General features: G+C 45.3%; 1 pseudogene; it reads left to right on the top strand.

The window, feature by feature from the left end:
- The first annotated feature begins 1,851 nt into the window (after window positions 1–1,851).
- On the top strand, window positions 1,852–19,044 carry LOC141917608 (endothelial lipase-like; annotated as a pseudogene).
- The last annotated feature ends 547 nt before the right edge of the window (window positions 19,045–19,591 follow it).

Here is a 19,591-nt window from a genome sequence, read left to right as displayed (position 1 = left end):
TCTGTCCTTTCTTTTTTAGGCCATCTTGCTGTCAGGATGCTGCTCCTCGAGAGGGACCACACAGCTGCAGGAGAGGCTGTGTCCCCAGGACGCTCTGCTCAAACCCACGCTCCCTGGGGAGAAGCAGTTAGCATCTTCTCCAGGCTCCTGAAACAGGAGGTGCTTGAATAGCTCCCAGAACATGTACTCATTCTGCAGAATCAGAAATGAAGAGGTTCTAGGAACTATCCCCAAGAGCAGCAGTCACCAGCTACCACCTGCTGCATGTATGAGAGCTATGAGAAAACCTTAGAGACTAGAATATTTCAGTTGGAAGGGACCTACAATGATCATCTCATCCAACTGCCAACCAACATGGAGCCAGGAGATGGCTGGGTTGAGTGAGGCTTGTAGGGGCACAGAGTACAAACTCAGCACTCCGGGAAAGCACTACTGGAAAATCAGATTAATTCTCTCCATCAATATCTACTAGTGAGGGCTAAAACAATTCCCATACCCAATTTCCCATTATTTCCCCTGCTGCTGACTGGTTTTAGGCCTCCATTTTTTCCTCCTTGTATCTGCCCATTGTTTGCCTGCACCTTTTTCCTGCCATTTTTATACACCACAGACTCTGGTACCTCCTCCTCACTTTCTGCTGTGAGTTTGGAGGGAAAGGGAAGGAGCCACAGAGCAGAGGAATGGGAAGGAAAAGAGACCAGGAAAGCCACGTGTCCTAGAGCATCATCTCTTCTTACACTGCGTGCAGCAGACAGCAGCAGAATAAAATTAAATATCTTCTCACGGATCAGTAACTGGTAAAAAAAACAGGCAAGAAGAAAGCAGGAATAAATGGTTAGTTTTTCACAACAGAGGGTTCAAAACTGTTCATGGTATCGCTAATGTGACTGCAGCAAGCTGGGTGATGCCCTTCGGGCAGTATCCCATTCCCACGATACTGGTCCAGAGCACCCCGAGGGGCAAAGAGCTGGGGGTTCCCGCCGGTGGAGCTGAAAACCACAGACCCACGCTGGCACCTGACTCAGTGGGCACAGCAGGGGAGCATTGCCACCCCGCCACTTTGCCCACCCGAGAAACGAGCCTCCACAGGGCTGCCCGTCCCTGCTGCCCCTCGGGATAACAGCGCTGAGGACCCACTTGTGACCACCCCCACGTGGTGGCATGGCGTGGCCCAGCCCGCAGCACACCGCGGGCTCCCCATGCGGAGCTTTCCCCCAAGCCACCCTCCACGCATAAACACCCCACCTCCCTACCAGTGCGTGGCCCTTCCATTCAAGCTCTACGTGATGGAGGGCGTGACCAATGGGAGATGCGCTGCAGGACGGTCCCGCCCAGGACCGACCCCATCGGGCCATGAGCACCGCCCTGCACGGCCCCTTAAAGTGCCCTGCCGCCACCCATCTGTCCAGAATCACAGAATCATCTAGGTTGGAAAAGACCTTGAAGATCATCTAGTCCAACCATTAACCTAACACTGACAGTTCCCAACTACACCATATCCCTCAGTGCTATGTTAACCCGCCTCTTAAACACCTCCAGGGATGGGGACTCCACCACCTCCCTGGGCAGCCCATTCCAACGCCTAACAACCCGTTCTGTAAATAAAGGCTTCCTGATATCTAGTCTAAACCTTCCCTGGTGCAATTTGAGGCCATTCCCTCTTGTCCGATCACTTGTTACTTGGTTAAAGAGACTCATCCCCAGCTCTCTGCAACATCCTTTCAGGTAGCTGTAGAGGGCGATGAGGTCTCCCCTCAGCCTCCTCTTCTCCAGACTAAACAACCCCAGTTCCCTCAGCCGCTCCTCATAAAACATGTGCTCTAGACCCTAGTCCAGCCCTCCGTAAGAGCGATGAGGAGGTTCATCTTACTGCTGTGCACCGGCATAACCTGTTGTATCACGGTGGGGGGCTGGGGGGCGCTCTGCGGGTCACGGAGGCTGCGCAGCTGGGAGGAGGTGGGTGAGCGCAGGCCCACGTGGGACGGGGTTGGAGTGCATGGAGCAGATTCCTCTCTCCCAGGTGAGATTGAAGCCCAGCAGCAGGTTCAGAGGAGCTTTGCTGAGCCTTCCTCCTCCACCAGTTTGCAGATACCACCATCATCAAGCTGCTGGAAGACATGCAGGAGCATGTGTGGGCACTGAAGCATTACATAGATAGTTTCCTTTCTACATCCTACTGACCTTCAGGTTTTATCTGTTTACTGCTCACCATGTGTTCTGCAGGTGGTGTTCCGGCCTGCTCTTTCTGATGCTCACAACACAGTGTTCCATAATGTTGCCTCAGTTATCCACGATCATTCTTCTAACCTCAAGGTCAGTTTACATTTTGCTAACTACCAATTCTTAATTCCCACACTGCCTTAAAAGGCAAGGTGTGGGAGTATCAGCTCTGTGCAGCTGTGGGAGATTCAATATGTTAAGAGTTAAATCATGTGTTACTGGTAAATGATTAAGAGGCCAGTCGGCATTGGCCTGTCAGCCCTGCACAGCTGTGGGAGATTCAGTACTTAAGAGCCAAATCAACATTAGCTGGGTAGCTCAGCTAGAGAGCTTGGCTGGGGAGCTCTGTTTGGGGAGTTTGGTGAAGAGCTCTGCCCAGGAGAACTCTGTTTAGCAAGCTAGCTAGGAGCTCTCTCCTGTGCTGGTTTGGAGACGCAGCAAGGTCTGGAGGAGAAACAGGCCTTCAAAGAGAGATACTAGGCTGTGCTAGTGTGGTGAAGAAAATGGCAGCACTGAGACTGCCTGTGTGGTATGGAACTGTTTGTGGGTAAGAGTGTTGATGACTGTCTAGCTGCTGATTTGCTTATTATGAAGTAAGAGTTAAGGTAGCAAGAGTATATACTGTTTTAATAACTAAAGGATTTTCCATCTGCACTTCAATGGAGAGTCTGTGCCTCAGTTACCACAGCAAGGTGGCTAATTATATCCAGTCTCTCAAAGCTTGTTTTTCTTATACCATTAGTGTAATGCTGAGAGGTAGCAGGGTTTGCAGAGGAGCTTACAGCTGGAGCAGAACATGTAAATGGTATACAAATAACCGTGAATGTGTGATCTTGCTCCTGCGAGCTGGAAACTAACACATGAATTTCTTTCTAGATGAGTAGCATGTTTGAAACCTGGCTGGGCAGCTTGGTATCCACCCTTCAGGAAAGGGAGAAGGATGCCAATATGGTCATGGTGGATTGGCTTTTGCTCGCCCACCAGCTCTATATCAATGCTGTGAATAACAAACAGATTGTTAGAAAAAACATAGTAAGGCTGCTTGACTGGTTACAGGTAACATGAGTTAAGAACTGTCTCTGTTGTAATGCTCTGTGAGGGACTTGCACAAGGGAATGGAGCATGCACCAGCTCCAATGCTTACAAATGGGGAAGTCTCTGGTGTAATCCCACCCCCAAGGCTTGGTGGGGTGATGGCTCATAGCTCAGGTGCTGTGCTCAGCCCTTGCGTGAGCAAGTGCTGCAGTGCTGTCCTGGGAGATGCTGCTTTGCAGCATGCTTGGATTAGGGATGGTGTAGTAGATTTAAGTTTAGGAGTCCTTCCACCTGTCTGAGCAATGCGAACTCAGGAGTTGGGCATTCAAACTCAGTGTTGGCTTGGTAAGAGAGCGGAAAAGGAGAAGGAAAAGGCCCATGGTGCTAGACTTGGCACTTGAGTCCATGGCCAGTACAGAGGTCTGCTGGCAGCTCTCTGGGGGAAGACTGCTCCAGATGCTGCTTAAACAAAGAATATCATAATTAGGGTGAAAGCTGGGTACTGTGGTTGGGGGTGTGAGAAACTGTGGACTAAGGTATTGTTTATTAAGATTTATGTTAAGCTCAATGTAAAATTAGATGACAGAAACCACTCATGCAAACAACCACTGGACGCTGCCTGTGTGAGATAAGATAACTGTAATCGCTCACACAAACTGAACCAGATACTGCTCATGCAAGATAACCACCAGATTTCCAGGAAGCGACAAGAAACAGGACAAGACAGCCCCATATAAGGATATATGAGTGAAAGATCAACTATGAGACAAAGAGGGAAGACTTCTTACTTCAGCCTCAACAAATACCAGGAGGCAGGAAACGACCCCCCTAACAACAACTGAAGCATGCGCGGAATACCTCCACTACCTCATGAGCACGGAAGTAAAGATGTATAAAAAGGGGACTATTTGAACTACTCAGCACGGCAGTTGGCGGAGCGCAGACTCCCCTGCCGTCCAGCGCTGTCTTTGCTCATATTCTACTTGCTATAATTAATAAAGAGTGAATTATAGTCCATTGTGGTCTCAATTTATAACAATTCCTGGTGCTGTGACTCGGATAAGGAACGGTGGGCTTCTGTCCTCCGGGGAGGCGCCCCGCGGCAATCCGCGGCCCCGCGACTGACAGCCTACCTCAACCTTACCGACGAACCTAAATTCTAGAATAGTGAGCAAAGGAGAAAACCGGTAAGATCCCATAAAAATTCTGTGCACGGGAGTCCGGACGAAGACGCAGGACGCGTAAGTATATTGCGAATTTGCTCGCAGGTTTGCCGTTCGGGCGGGACTGGGTTTCCTGGAATATAACGAATGAGAGGTTCGATATACTGAACCAAGCGAGTGTGGACTCTTAAGTACTGCGTTTCCCATCTCCCGCGAGGGATTGGGCCAGGAACAAGGGGAGTGAGTGAGTGTATGTTTGTGGATATTCCAGAAGATGGGGGCGAAGGGCAGCAAGCCTTCGACTCCCATGGGAAGGGTACACACTGTACCTAAGAATACCCCTTTGGCATATGTCTTAGACAATTGGAGGTATTTCCCTGGAACCCTAGGGAAAGATAAGCAGAAAATGATAGAATACTGTACTAAGATATGGGGAGGGAAGAAGATTTCTAAAAATACCTTTTGGCCAGTCTATGGGTCAGAAGAAGATTGGGTAAGACAGCAATTAAACCTCTGGGTCAATAATAAAAAACCCCTTAACCCGGAGGAGAGTCAGTATGCGGAAGTATGGATAAAAAGACCGGGAGCTAAACTTTACCCACTGAATGAAGTAAAAACTAAACAAAAGAAAAAGCAGGAAGAGTTAGACGAAACCCTTCTAACCCCCCCTCCTTACATTCCTCCTCCTGCTCCCGTAGCCCCTCCCGAGGTCCCCAGAGCTCCCACTCCCCCACCGGAGTCGGAACAAGGGTCTTCCCCTCCTCCTAGACGCATGACTAGAAGTCAAAAAGGGGCAGCTCAGATGTATCCTCTAAGGGAAATGCCCATGGGGGGACCTCAGCCTATGATTGGATATATTTCTGTACCCCTAAACTCGGCTGACCTACGAGATTTTAAAAGAACCGAGATGGGAAACTTGATTGAGGACCCACTTGGAGTGGCAGAAAGATTAGATCAATTTTTGGGACCAAACCTTTATACTTGGGATGAGATGCAATCTATCCTTGGTCAATTATTTACTACCGAGGAAAGAGATATGATTAGACGAGCAGGAATGAGACTGTGGGATGTTCAGCATGCCCAGGGACCCCAAGCAGATATCAAATGGCCACTCCAAAGACCTAACTGGGATAATCAGGATCCGGTGCATAGAACTCATATGCAAGATCTGAGAACTATAGTAATTCAGGGGATTAGAGAAGCAGTACCCCGTGGCCAGAATATCAATAAAGCATTTAATGAAATGCAAAAGAAAGATGAGAGCCCTACTGAGTGGCTGGAACGACTGAGGAAAGTCCTTCAACTGTACTCTGGGGTAAATCCAGACGACCCTTTAGGGCAAGCGCTCCTAAAAACTCAGTTTGTAGCAAAATCATGGGAAGATATCAGAAAAAAGATTGAAAAGCTAGAAGACTGGCAAAATAGAGGGTTGGATGAATTATTGAGGGAAGCTCAGAAAGTCTACGTAAGGCGGGAAGAAGAGAGCAGCAAGCGACAAGTAAAAATGATGGTAGCAGCTGTCAGAGAGGATCGCAACGGGCGGACTGGTGAACACAGATCTGCTGGAATAAAACAAGGGAACGCAGTAGTAAAGAAGGAACAGAGATGTTGTTTTTACTGTGGAAAGAAGGGACACATAAAGAAGAATTGCAGAGAAAGGATCAGAGATGAGGAAATATTGAAAGCAGAATAGGAGAGTCAGGGGCTCTATATTTTAGGGGACCGGAGTCATCATGAGCCCTTGATAAAGTTAAAAATAGGTCCCCATAAACAAGAGTTCACCTTTTTAGTAGACACAGGGGCTGAGAAATCGACTATTAGGCAAATACCTGAGGGATGTAAAGCTTCCCCTGAAAAAGTACAAGTAATAGGGGCAAAAGGAGAACCCTTTAAAGTAAGCAAAATCAAAAATGTGATATTCGAAACTGAAAATAAATTTGGAATGGGGGAACTCTTGCTCGTCCCTGAAGCAGAATTTAATCTGTTGGGACAGGATTTAATTGTTGAACTACAATGTGGAGAAGTATTATTTATAGATGGGTCATCACGAATAGTGGAAGGTAAACGATTGTCCGGATATGCCATCGTTAAGTTGGAAAAAGGAGAATTTAAGACAATAGAATCAGGCCCCCTGAGTGCCAGCTGGTCAGCTCAAGCCTGTGAGCTGTATGCATTGTGGAAAGCATTAGTGTCACTGAAGGGAAAGGATGGAACTATATATACAGACTCACGCTATGCGTTTGGAGTGGTACATACCTTTGGAAAAATATGGGAGGAAAGAGGATTTATTAACCCACAAGGAAAAGAATTGATACACCCGGAATTAATTCGGCGAGTTCTGGGGGCATTGAAAGTGCCGAATAAAATAGCAGTTGTACATATAAAGGGACACCAGCGAGGTACAAATTATCAAGTCAGGGGAAATAACGCAGCTGATATAGAAGCAAAACGAGTGGCAGGCAATCATAATACGATTTTGACTATACAACCAGTACCTGTTAGTAAAAATTTGAGTTTTGAGTCTGCAGAAAAGGAAAAACTAGAACAAATGGGAGCTAAGGAACGGGATAGTAAGTACATATTACCAGATGGGAGAGAAGTCTTGCCGAAGGGCATAGCACTCGAAATATTTTCAAAAATACACAGTAAAACCCACTGGGGAACCCAGGCGTTAGTTGATCATTTCAATCAACAGTTTGCCTGTATAGGCGTATATAATATAGCAAAGACAGTCACAGCAGCCTGCGAGACCTGTCAAAAGGTTAATCGAAACAACACGAGACAAAAACCTCTTGGAGGACGTTCCCCAGCATACAGACCTTTCTCACACATACAAGTGGATTTTACTGAACTACCCAGAGTAGGGCGTTACAAATATTTATTAGTAATGGTGGATCATTTAACACATTATGTTGAGGCTTTTCCTACCTCCAAGGCAACTGCTAACCAGGTTACTAAGGTATTACTTGAACACATTATACCTAGATATGGAGTACCTGATGTAATCGACTCAGACAGAGGAACACATTTTGTGTCAAAAATTGTTAGAGATCTAGCAGAAAACCTGGGGATTAAGTGGGAATACCATACGCCATGGCATCCACAAAGTTCGGGAAAAGTTGAAAGGATGAATGGAGAAATCAAAACTATTTTGGCTAAATTAATGATAGAAACCAAACTATCATGGATCAAGTGCCTACCCATGGCACTATTAATACTCAGAACCAGACCCCGAGCAGATATAGGAATATCAGCGTTTGAGATGGTATATGGAATGTCCTATAGAATTGAAAGTCCACAAACAAATGTTTTAATTCGAGATCGTGTAATTAATGAATATGTTTCACAATTAGCAGAGCATCGTAACAAACTTTGGGAACATGGGCTGATTGTGCAACGACCTCCATTGGACTTAAAAATTCACGCTTTCAAACCGGGGGACTGGATATTAGTTAAAACATGGAAAGAAGAAACCCTAAAACCCAATTGGGAGGGACCTTATCTTGTTTTGTTTACAACAGAAACAGCTGTCCGGACTGCTGAGCGTGGATGGACTCATGCCAGTCGCGTTAAAGGCCCAGTGACAAGACCCCACTGGAAAGTAATCAGTACTCCAGGTGACACCAAGATAACCCTGAAAAGATAAAGTAATGATAAAAACTTTGCTTGATCATTTTGTCGCATTACCTTTTGGTATAAAGTGTGTATTGTTGTTTATATTCGCAATAATTATTTCTCTCTTCGTATATTATATATGGAAGCATACAAAATGTACTAAAGGAAATTGTTAAACTCATGCAACCACACAATATTGAATATAGAAAATATGTTGATATAAACACTCTAGATATACGAATTAAGTGTAATAATTTGAACCGCAATTGTTATCCGTTTGCTTGTTCCAAGTGTATGGTATGCCAGGATAAATGGTGGACTCACTGTGAATGTGGATACCCTTCAATAGGGGTTTGCACACAGTGTTGGAAAATCCAAAGAACTCTCACTGAGTGAAAATCAAAGCAATTAGAGTCTAAACAAGAAATTATTTAAGAATCCCATGAGTGGTGGGAAATTTTTACCAAAGGAATAAACCCTCAATATTATTGTTACTATTCCAACGAACCAATCCCCTTTGTAACTGAAATCTTGGCTATAAAGTGTAAGAAGGGAAGTACCAACTGTGCCTTGCCTCATCCCATTAGTTAAAGCTGTAAAGTGGGGAGCCTATATAAACAGGCAGAAAGCCCAAAACAGCTGTTCTCCTGAAGAATTCCCTTGCTGCCGAGAAGATGGTACACCCCGTGGCTCGAAGCAACCGAGTCGACGGGCGAGGCAGAGGAGGAACAAACTGTGGAGAAAAGAATCAGAACAATGGGACACAAAAGCAACAATGGCCAAACTTCCCCAGGGATGATAAAAATATACTTAAATTGGCAAAATTGACAGACACCTTTTTTTCTGGTATACCGCTAGTTTTGTTACTGATAATAACCCAAGCAAATGGAAACCCCCATGAACCAATGCTCTGGAAACTATATAACTTACAGGAATCTAGACTAATACAAAATCAGACCTCTCCGGGAAATTGGAATTTTACTGTCCAATTAGTCTCAATGATTCCGGTCGATATCCAGAGAGGCTGGGAGGCGACGGAAGCCAACTCCAAAGCCTTCTATGTGTGTCCAGCTTCCAATCCTGGAAAGAGTTATTGCAACTATCCAGGCCATTTTTATTGCGGTTATTGGGGTTGCGAGACAATAGCCTCAGACTGGCCAACAAAAGGAGACAAATATATAAGTATCACTTGGGGACCTCCAGGTTGCATTCCACCACAACATGGATCTGACGGCTCCGGGGTCTGGGGATCTGTAAGGGGGGTGAAATCATCTCCATCAGAATGCGACAGAATAGAAATTGAAGTTAAACAACCAGAAGATGACACATGGTTAATTGGCCGTACCTGGGGAATTAGATATTGGGAACCTGGAGCAGATAGAGGAAGCTTTTTCAAAATAATAAAAGAAAGGATACCCCACGATCCTTTACCAGTAGGACCAAATCCGGTCCTGAATCCACCCACTTTCTCTAAAAAAAAGGTTGTCCCCGTGAACATCACAACCCCTTCCCCAGACTCCTTCTTGAAAACAGCTAATGGTACCATGACTGAATTCTCCTTATCCAGGGATTTAAAGTTGTTAGAATCCAAAGACCCTTTATGGAATCTAATGCAAGCCTCTTATCGTACCCTTAATGAAAGCAAACCAAATTTAACTGAAGAATGCTGGTTATGTTATAATATTAGACCACCATATTTTGAGGCAATTGGAAAACCAGGAAGGATTCGATGGTCTAACGGTTCAAACCCACGAGAATGTCCATGGGATGGCCGGAGGAATCATACGCAAGGAATTACTATTCAATTAGTAACGGGTCAAGGAAAATGTATAGGTACAGTGCCCGAAAAGTATCAGCCTTTATGCAACCGAACAGTCACTAATACCAATATAGAGAAACACAAAAATCAAAAGGACAAATGGGCTATCCCGACACCAGGAGCTAAATGGGTTTGTTCAGATATCGGAATAACGCCTTGTCTATCTCTAAATGTGTTTGATCAATCTCAGTTTTGCGTGCAGGTAATTATTGTTCCTCGTCTAATCCATCACACCTCGGAAGAAATATTGCATCACTTTGAGGGAGACCGGAATAGACAAAAACGAGAACCAATTACAGCGGTAACCCTAGCTACACTACTGATAGCGGGTGGAGTTGGAGCAGGCACAGGTATAGCCTCTCTAGTACAAGGTCAGGAATTACAAGGTTTGCAAATGGCTGTAGATGAGGATTTAGCGAAAATAGAACAATCTATCCAAAATTTAGCCACTTCAGTAAAGTCTTTATCAGAAGTAGTACTACAAAATAGAAGAGGATTAGACCTATTATTTTTGAAGGAAGGAGGGTTATGTGTAGCTCTCAGTGAAGCATGTTGTTCTTTTGCTGACCATACGGGAGTCGTCCAAGACACCATGTCCGAACTTCGGAAAAGGTTAGACCAACGTAGAAAGGATCGTGAAGCGGGCAGGTCATGGTATGAAAACTGGTTTAATGTTTCACCTTGGCTAACCACTTTGTTGTCGGCTTTAGCAGGACCGCTTATTATGTTGATCCTGGGACTTATATTTGGGCCTTGTATATTACGCTATATTTTTCATTTTATTAAAGAACGGTTTGACACAGCTAAATTGCTTATTTTAACCTCGAGAGTAGAATATGAAAGTGTATCTAATAATGAAGATGAAAATTATTGTGAATGTATTATGCCACGCGAAAATCATTATTGTGAGTGCTATAATAAATGTCGAAATTGTGAAAAAGAAATTGTTTACAAGAATGAAGATGAAAGTAGCACCTAATAAACAATAGGATAAAAAGAAAAAGGGGGGATTGTGAGAAACTGTGGACTAAGGTATTGTTTATTAAGATTTATGTTAAGCTCAATGTAAAATTAGACGACAGAAACCACTCATGCAAACAACCACTGGACGCCACCTGTGTGAGATAAGATAACTGTAATCACTCACACAAACTGAACCAGATACTGCTCATGCAAGATAACCACCAGATTTCCAGGAAGCGACAAGAAACAGGACAAGACAGCCCATATAAGGATATATGAGTGAAAGATCAACTATGAGACAAAGAGGGAAGACTTCTTACTTCAGCCTCAACAAATACCAGGAGGCAGGAAACGACCCCCCTAACAACAACTGAAGCATGCGCGGAGTACCTCCACTACCTCATGAGCACGGAAGTAAAGATGTATAAAAAGGGGACTGTTTGAACTACTCAGCACGGCAGTTGGCAGAGCGCAGACTCCCCTGCCGTCCAGCGCTGTCTTTGCTCATATTCTACTTGCTATAATTAATAAAGAGTGAATTATAGTCCATTGTGGTCTCAATTTATAACAGGGGCAAACCACAAGCGCTATCCAAACCATTCAACTTGTACTTGTCATGATGAAATAAAGAACAAAGCATGATTGTCTGTTCTCTCCCTCCAATCTCTTAGAATGGAACTTCAGATTCCTGTAGATGAGAGTGGTGCCATGTGTCCTGAAAGACATTATCATATCTTTTTTTCCTTGCAGGAGAACCTGCTCTTCCAGCTTGAGAATGTCCACCTGATCGGGTACAGCCTGGGCACCCATGTTGCTGGCTTTGCTGGTAACCATGTCCATGGGACAATAGGCAGAATTACAGGCAAGTGGCTTTTTAATCTGTCTCTTAACTTTCCGTAGCAGCAGTGAGTTTCCTCAAAGAGGCTCGTTTCTGTGTTGCTATGATGTTGTTTTGGGCTTGCTCATTCAGAAATGACAAGTTTCCTACCTGCAGTGGCAGTGGGAAACATGGGTCTCTTCACATGAAAGTATCTTAATTTTGAATGCCAAATGTAGGGGGGGTTCAATGAAAAACCTTTCAGAGGATAACCTGATCTTGAGTACATCTGAAGTTAAATGTGGGTTCAAAACAAGTCCAGCTCAAGCTCTTACTATCTAAATCCTAAACCTCTAAGTGATGCTGTTTTTGTAATTGTACCTCATAAACTAATTGAAGCGAGAGCTATTGGGTGTGGGTTGTTCCATGGGATGTTTGCTCAAAAAACCCACTAAAACCCCAACCCCTCATTCTGAAAGTATTTTGGAGAGTGCTTCTGACTCCAGAGGAAAGCTGATTTCAACATGTGAGAACTCAGGGCATGGTACAATGGGTTGCATTAAGCATTTAAATGTGACACTGGCAGTGAGAATTCCTCATAGTCTAGCAATAAATACCTGTATTTAGTTAAGCAGGAAAATCACCTAACAGTTAAGTTGGGGAATGTCTCAGGAGCACAGCTTTAGGTTGGGGGTGAGGCTCAGCAGTTAACAGAATGTCCCAAACCCATCATGGGATCTCAGATGCAGGGATAACCTGGCTGCTGCTTAAACTTGTATTAGTGTCACATCCTGCTCAGATGAGGGAGACAAGTGACTCAGATTTGTAAATCCCAACGGAGTGGACAATGGTGAGACGAGTCTCAAAGTCCAAACATTTATTAGCTTCCCACAATGTACTAATTGGACACATGATAATTGGCTAAGTATATAACAAGTTAGGGCAAGTGATACAGTATGCCTTGCATTGCTTAATGGTAGTGAAGGAAAAGGGGGGGGGGGGGGGGAAGGGAAGGAAAGGAGGGAGATGGAGAGAATAGAGGAATAGAGATCACCAGTCTGGGTTCCTATGTCGATCCCACCAGCAAGGGTTCAAGGAGGCATCTGTTGTCTTTGCTTCACTTCATTCTCTGGACCCCCCCCCCCCTTGTCCCCCCTCAATTTATACCCACTTTCCTTGGGTCTGTCCCCTAGGTCGACCCACATACCTACATATCCCATGTATGGGGAGGGGTAAGGTGTTTCATGGGATGATGTAATTAGCATGATCATGTTAGCCCTCGTTAGTACATTGAGGGGTGTTAACTTTAATATGCATTTCGTGGATAATGAAGCAAAGGTCATTCACCGGACAGATGGCCCTTGAAATTTGTCCAGGTGCACCAGAGCAGAGCTGTCCTGTCTCCACAGGGCTCCCTCCTCCAGCTGCATCCTGTGTTATTTGGGCAGCCTTATCAGCTCCAAACTCCACACTATCCACCCTGTGACTCATAGTTTCATTACTTGCAAGTGTTTGAGACCTTCCTTAGCTCGGAGGGCCTCCACTCCCTCCGCTATCCTTTATCTCTTTCTCAGGCTGTTTTCCTCAGGCCTGTTTCTTTCATGACCTGTGGGATGCATTGGCCTGTCAGCCCTGCACAGCCCCTGAGAAGCAGCTAGGCTTTGATGAAAAACAAGCCTTGGGAGAAAGATAAGAAACTGCTGAGTTGGGCCAACGTGGCAGAGGAAAACAATGGACAGCTGCAACACTGAACTGTGGAAAAGTACTGAACTGTGAGAAGTTACCGCCGCGTGAACAGCGCGTGAACGAGAGGGTGATTGGTCTGCACAGCGCGTGTGAGAGTGGTCTTATGCTGATAGGAGAAAAGGTTGAGAGCTGTCTAATTGCTGATTTGCTAATTATGAAGTAAGAGCTTTGGCGAGAGCATAAGTATGTACTATTGGAAAAATAAACGGCTTTGCTTGTTATAACTCTCATAGAGTTGTGCAGGTTCAATATCCTCCCACAACAATGACCTGTTTTTACAAGTTGTCTCTCGCAATTAGTCCCTCCATATATCCAGTCTGAAAATAGACTAAATGTTATCAAGGCAGCTTTGGCTACCAGCGGTCTCTGTGGGGTGCTAGACCTCTTCTGGTGTTCAGTCATCTGCTACCTCTTGAAGTATCTCTTCACTGGGACCTAGCAAAGATTCATTGCTTCCAACAGGCAAGCTGAAGCCATCTCTGTAGAGCAAACTGGTGGTATGGGACATATTCATTTGTTTCCTCAGTGAGTCCATGGTGAAAAGATCTTGGGGGACAGTATCAGCAATGAGGCAGGGACTGTCTGTGTAGCACCTGGTTAGGAGGGCTGCTAGCAGCAGGCTTCTACCTATATTCTGTATGAAATAACCCAATTTCTTACCTGGCATCTTGTGTACTGTCTCTAACACCAGGCTTGGATCCAGCTGGCCTGATGTTTGAAGGAGTGGACCCTAGCAAGTGCCTCTCCCCTGATGATGCTAACTTTGTGGATGTCCTTCACACCTACACAAGGGAAACACTAGGTGTTAGCATTGGGATCCAGATGCCTGTAGGCCATGTTGACATCTACCCCAATGGGGGAGACTTCCAGCCTGGCTGTGGTTGAAGTGATGTTTTGGGAGCAACTGCCTATGGGAGTAAGTTCTCATTACTTATTTTGTCTCTGGACAGTGTAGACTCCTCACAAATAGTCTTGAGTTGATCCTGGGGGATGATCTGATTTATAAGAGAAGAGAAAACTATTTTTTCTTCTAAACTGTCTGTATTACTGGAGATAGTTGCTAGAAACTAGACCTGCTTTTAATTCTTAAGTAGCATGTTCTCACTCTAATGCCTGATCATAAACTATGGTTGTCTTATGCTGGGTCTAGAATCTTCTTTAAAGCTCTCTTCATGATAGAGATTAAGTGAACAGTTCTCTTCAAGTGTTTTCCACTAATGTCTTGAATTGCTACTGTTCAAAAAATGTTCAAGTTTGGCCATGGTCAACTCACGTTGGGCTACAAAAAGGCATAGCTTACTATATCTTAGCAGCTGCTGGGGTGACAAATACATTTTGTTTAAGTGTCCCTTGCAACCCTGCTTCTTCAGCAATTGGTGAAGTTGTTAAATGTGGACACAAGCGGTCTGTGCACCTCTTCGTGGACTCCTTTATGAACCAAGATTAACAAAGATTTGTATTTCAATGTACCAATTCCATTCGCTTCAAGAAGGGTATCTGCCTGAGCTGCCAGAAGAACTGCTGCAACAGCATTGGCTACAATGCCAGGAAAATACAGAACAAATGAAACAGCAAGATGTACTTAAAAACAAGAGCTGACATGCTGTTCAAAGGTATGCTTTCCCTCTTAGAGCATAGTCTCATCTCTAAGAGCAGACACCCAGAGTCAATGTTAGGAAAGATGTAGAGGTGGAAAAGTAACATCGCCTCAAAGCAGTGCAGCACCAGGCATTAGTCTTTTGCTGTTACCTGGCTGCATTGCTGTTCTGTGGCATTACTGTGCTCCTTCCATGTAAAATAACCAACAAGACTCTGGCCATTAGGACACTCTGCCTTTTGGGCAGGACTGCAGTTTACGTGTCATACTTGCAAGACCACCACAACCTTAGAGCAGTATAAGGTTTAAGGAGCCCTCCCCAGAGTGGATGTGCTGTTGTTGTGTAAATGTCAACTTTGTAATCAGTAAGGGCAGTGTCCTGGTTTTGGCCAGGATAGAGTTAACTTTCCTTGAGCTGGGAGGGGACACAGCTGGTCATTGGAGCATTCCACCTCATGTGATGTTATGCTCAGTATATAAAGGAGGTGGGTTTTCACAGGATCTTCGTTCTGTTGGGATCGCTGGCCAGGGGTGGGCTGGGTATCAGTCAGTGGGTGGTGAGCAATTGCATTGTGCGTTACCAGTTTGTACTTTCTGTTATTGTTTTATTACAATCGCTAAACTGTTTTTTCTTCTATTGTGACCCACAAGTTTCCCTTATGTTCCTTCAGTCTCTTTCCTTCCCCCATTCATGGGGGACAGGTGTGTGTGATTGACCAGCTCTGTGGTGTTTGGCTGCTGACTGAGTTCAAACCATGACAGGCTTTTTTGGTGCCCAATGTGGGGCTCGAGGTTTGAGATAACGACAGAATGGGTCATACTGTTGATCACTTGGCTTCTTAAAATTTCATCACCTCATTTGCTGTATATAGTCCCCATGCTGTTGCTCACCACCTGTGAGAGTTGGATTAAGATTTTGGTTTTGCTATACTATGTAACACTGGTTTATGGCATGATGTTGTCGGTCCTGAGCCTACTTAAAATTGCATTTGAGAACTTTGAATATCTTTGGAATGTTGACACGAATGTGGTTGTCTTACTGCTGGGAGCCAGTGTGTTCTTGCATATGGTTCAGGCTTTGTTCAGGGTTAAGCAAATATTTGAGAGTATCTCTTGTGGTTTGAACTCGGCTGGTAGCCAATCACCATGTGGCCAGTCGTTTACTTCCTGCCCCCCCCCCCCCCCCCCGGTGAAATAGGGGAGAGGCAAAAAAAAAGAAATTTGTAGGTTGAATAAAAAAAAAATTTAGTAATAGTAACAAAACAACAGTAACAATAGTAAGTCCAAAGGGGTAAAATGCAGCAGTGGCTTACTGACCAGAGACCAGTATGCAGCCTGCCCCCAGCAGCGATCCCGACGGCAGCAGAAGTCCTGCCGTGCTGACTGGGAAATGAAACCAAAATGGGGCATGAGAGCACATGTTTGCCTATATACTGAGCATGATGTCACATGATATGGAATACTCCACTGCCCAATCCAGGCCCGGCCCTCCAGCTGTGCTGCCTCTCAGCCCAAGGAAAGTTAACTCTATCCTGGCCAAAACCAGGACAGTCTCCATCCCTTATTCCATACCATTGACATCATGCTCAGGTTCCAAATACATTCTAAGGAATCACCACCCCTTTCCCAGGTCTCACATATATCATTCCCTCAGTCTATGGGCCATCCTTCCAAAATGTCGACTGAGTTCATTTAGCCCATAACTTTGGGTTCCATCTGTCGTGACAGTCTTTAAGGCTGGAGGAATGAGGTGGAGTTGGCTCAGTTGGTGGAGCAGGAAGCTTTAGATGTGGCAGGAGGATGTTGTGAGGCACCAATTGCAATAACAGGGTTATTTGACAGTTCAATTAATTAGCTATTTTCACCTAAAATCAAATCTCCTTGAGGCACGCATCAGACTTCTCCATCCTCCTGCATTACCCACCAAGTGTACCCAGGTCCTTGGGCAAAAGTAATCCCATGCACGGGTTTACCTTTACCCGATGCAGGAATAACCCAGATGGTCTTCCCCAGCATATTTTTAATGCACACTACAGGGGCTTTATCCCCATCTACAGTATGTAAGAGGTTTGATTGAGCAGGGCCAGTTTGCTTGGCAGATCCTCTGGTATTGATTAACCAGGTGGCTTTTGGTAAATGCAGGTCCCAGTGTTTGAAAGTTCCACCACCCATTGCTCTCAGTGTAGTTTTTAGCAACTGCTCAATTTTCCCAGGGGCTGGTGCATGGTAGGGAATGTGATATATCCACTCAATGCCATGTTCTTTGGCCCAGGCATCTATGAGGTTGTTTTGGAAATGTGTCCCATTATCTGACTCAATTCTTTCTGGTATGCCATGCCGCCATAAGACTTTCTTCTCAAGGCCTAAAATGGTGTTCTGGGCAGTGGCATGGGGCATGGCGTATGTTTCCAACCAACCGGTGGCTGCTTCCACCATTGTAAGCACATAGTGTTTGCCATGCTGAATTTGTGGGAGCATGATATAATCAATCTGCCAGGCCTCCCCATATTTATATTTTGACCATCGTCCTCCATACCAAATGGGCTTTAACCGTTTGGCTTGCTTGATCGTAGCACATGTCTCACATTCATGGATTACCTGTGCAATCGCATCCATGGTTAAGTCCACCCCTCTGTCACGAGCCCATCTATATGTTGCATCTCTTCCCTGATGGCCTGAGGAGTCATGGGCCCAGCAAGCCATAAGTTGTTCACCCTTATATTGCAAGTTCAGATCTACTTGATCCACCTGTTGGTTGTTGTGATGTTCTTTGGAGGCCCGGCTCTTGGGTACATGAGCGTCTACATGACGTACTCTCACAACCAGATTCTCTACTCGAGCAGCAATATCTTGCCATACTTCAGGAGCCCAGACGGGTATCCTCTGTGCTGCCAGTTGCTCCGTTTCCACTGCTGTAACCACCCCCACAGGGCATTTGCCACCATCCATGAGTCAGTATAGAGGTAGAGCACTGGCCACTTTCTCGCTCAGCGATATCCAAGGCCAGCTGGATGGCTTTCACCTCTGCGAACTGACTTGATTCACCTTCTCCTTCAGCAGCTTCAGCGACCCATTGTGTGGGGCTCCACACAGCTGCCTTCCACATTTGATGTTTTCCCACAATGCAACAGGACCTGTCAGTAAACAGGGCACATCGCTTCTCATTATTTGGTAGTTTATTATATGGTGGGGCCTCTTCAGCATTTGTCACCTCTTCCTCTGGCGCCATTCCAAAATCTTTACCTTCTGGCCAATTTGTGATCACTTCCAGTATTCCTGGGTGGCTGGGGCTCCCTAATTGAGTCTGTTGTGTGATTAATGCAACCCATTTGCTCCACGTGGCATCTGTTGCATGGTGTGTAGAGGGGACACTCCCTTTGAACATCCAGCCCAGCACTGGCAGTCAGGGTGCCAGGAGGAGCTGTGCTTCAGTCCCAATCACCTCTGGAGCAGCTTGAACCCCTTCATATGCTGCCAATATCTCCATTTTGGTTGGAGTATAGTGGTCATATGTATATGTACATATGTAGATAAAGGGCTTTATAAAGGCAAAAGAGTGAAGGGCAAAAGACAAAAAATAAAGGGCTTTATAAAAATCAGTGGAGTCTTGTTAATTTTTCCCTGTAGTAGCCCTCATGGTGCTGTGCTTTGCCTAGAAAGGCACTGATACCACCCCTGTGTTTTGGCTACTGCTGAGCAGTGCTCACACAGCATCAAGGCTGTCTCTCTAACATCCACACCACAAGGAGGCTGGGGGTGGGCAAGATCTTGTGAGGGGACACAGCCAGGACAACTGATCCAAACTGACCAAAGGATTGTTCCATACTGTATGATGTCTGCTCACCAATAAGAGCTGAGGGAAAGGAGGGGACATTTGTTTTTATGTTTGTTTTCAGGAGCAACTGCTATACATACTGAAGCCCTAGTTCCTGGGAAGGGGCTGGACAGTGCCTACTGATGGGAAGTAGAGAATAAAATTTTCTATTTTTCCTTTGCTTTTGCTTTATTGAACTGTCCTTATCTTGACCCATGAGTCTTTAGTTAGATTTTCTCTCCCCTGTCCAGTTGAAGAGGGGGAATGATAGAGCAGCTTTGGTAGGTACCTGGCATCTAGCCCAGGTCAACCCCTGACACTTGCTATTGATCTACCATGAACTTTGATATGCCTTGCCAGAACAACACCGTATGGTCATCTTGTCCATCTCCTGCAGGTCACCGAGACCAGCAGAAAGAGGACATGAAGGCAGAGCAGCTGGCAAGTAGGTGCCTGTATCCAGCACCTTCCTTCCAAGTCCTCTCTAAGCTGTATTGCCAAGGAGTCTTGCTCCCTCCACCCACACACCAAGTGCCTTCAGGAATGGAGCAAAATCACTCTATATCTACCCCTGGGTTGTAGCTCCCAAGATACCCATCATATGATATTACAGGTTTACTCCAAGATTTAGCCTAGCAGCAAGAACACGATTCCAACAGTGCCCAAGAGATCATCTTTTTTTGGCAGAGTGAATATTACAAAATAAAAATCCCTCTCTGTGTGGGAGGCAGCAGCCTGTCAGCTCTGCACAGCCTCTGAATCAACAGCTAGGCTTTGATGAGAAACAGGCCTTGGGAGAAAG

Source organism: Strix aluco, chromosome W, assembly GCF_031877795.1.
Source record: "Strix aluco isolate bStrAlu1 chromosome W, bStrAlu1.hap1, whole genome shotgun sequence".
NCBI lineage: Eukaryota > Metazoa > Chordata > Aves > Strigiformes > Strigidae > Strix > Strix aluco.
The sequence above is the reverse complement of the archived record's forward strand: the minus strand, read 5'-3'. Positions and strand labels throughout refer to the sequence as shown.